The 1,048-nt window shown below is 40.0% G+C and overlaps 1 pseudogene across 1 annotated transcript; it reads right to left on the bottom strand.

The window, feature by feature from the left end:
- Positions 1-206: 206 nt before the first annotated feature.
- Positions 207-700, bottom strand: LOC308279341 (peptidyl-prolyl cis-trans isomerase A-like; annotated as a pseudogene). Its single transcript has one exon. The product of its transcript is annotated as a peptidyl-prolyl cis-trans isomerase A-like (transcript).
- Between the last annotated feature and the right edge of the window lie 348 nt (positions 701-1,048).

Here is a 1,048-nt window from a genome sequence, read left to right on the forward strand (position 1 = left end):
TTTTTTTGTTATTTAGTCTTTATTCATAATCATAAATGTAACTTTGCAATCCAGCTAGACTTGGAGGGGAATTAAGGAAATATGGAACCAAAAGAACTGTAGTGAGAGCACGGTTACTGGATATTGCGAGCAGATGGGGTGGAAGGGTGCTCTCCTGAGCTACAGAGGAATGGTTTGGTGGAAAAGATAAAGACAAGTCAAATGTATTACAGCTGTCCACAGTCAGCAATGGTGATCTTCTTGCTGGTCTTGCCATTCCTGGACCCAAAGTGCTCCATGGCTTCTACAATGTTCATGGCCTCTTTCACTTTCCCAAAGACCACATGCTTGCCATCCAACCAGTCAGTTTTGGCAGTGCAGATGAAAAACTGGGAACTGTTTTTGCTTGGTCCAGCATTTTCCATGGAAAAAAAATACCAGGATCTGTATGTTTCAGGATGAAGTTCTCATCATCAAAATTCTCCCCATAGATGGACTTGCCACCTGTGCCATTATGGCGTGTGAAGTCACCACCCTGGCACATAAATCCTGGAATAATTTTGTGAAAGCAGGAACCCTTATAACCAAATCCTTTATCTCCAGTGCACAGAGCATGACAGTTTTCTGTTTGCAGAACTTTGTCTGCAAACAGCTCGAAGCAGACACAGCCCAAAGGCTCGCCATCGACTGCAATGTGGAAGAACACAGTGGGGTTGACCATGGCTGGTGGCTGGCAACTGGGAAAAACAGGCGACAGCGGCTTCTGCAAAGCCTAATATTTTTGTATGAAGTAGTTCAATGCATTTTTTTAATCGAGAAGAATATGTACTGAGTTTTCTAGATAGACTAGACTTTGCCCCATGTTCACATCTGCAAATCAAAAGGTATAAAAGAATAAGAAAGAAAAATAAAGATAAATGGTTAGAGAAATTTCATGCAAGAATTATAATTTTGTAAAATTACCTTCACAAGTTTTGATAGTTCAGGACATCTCTGAAATGAACATCATATCATAGGATAATAATTATTTCACTGTTGGCAATCTTGTACTAAACTTACAACATGAAAA

This window comes from Muscardinus avellanarius (genome assembly GCF_963383645.1).
Source record: "Muscardinus avellanarius genome assembly, chromosome: X".
Classification (NCBI taxonomy): Eukaryota; Metazoa; Chordata; class Mammalia; order Rodentia; family Gliridae; genus Muscardinus; species Muscardinus avellanarius.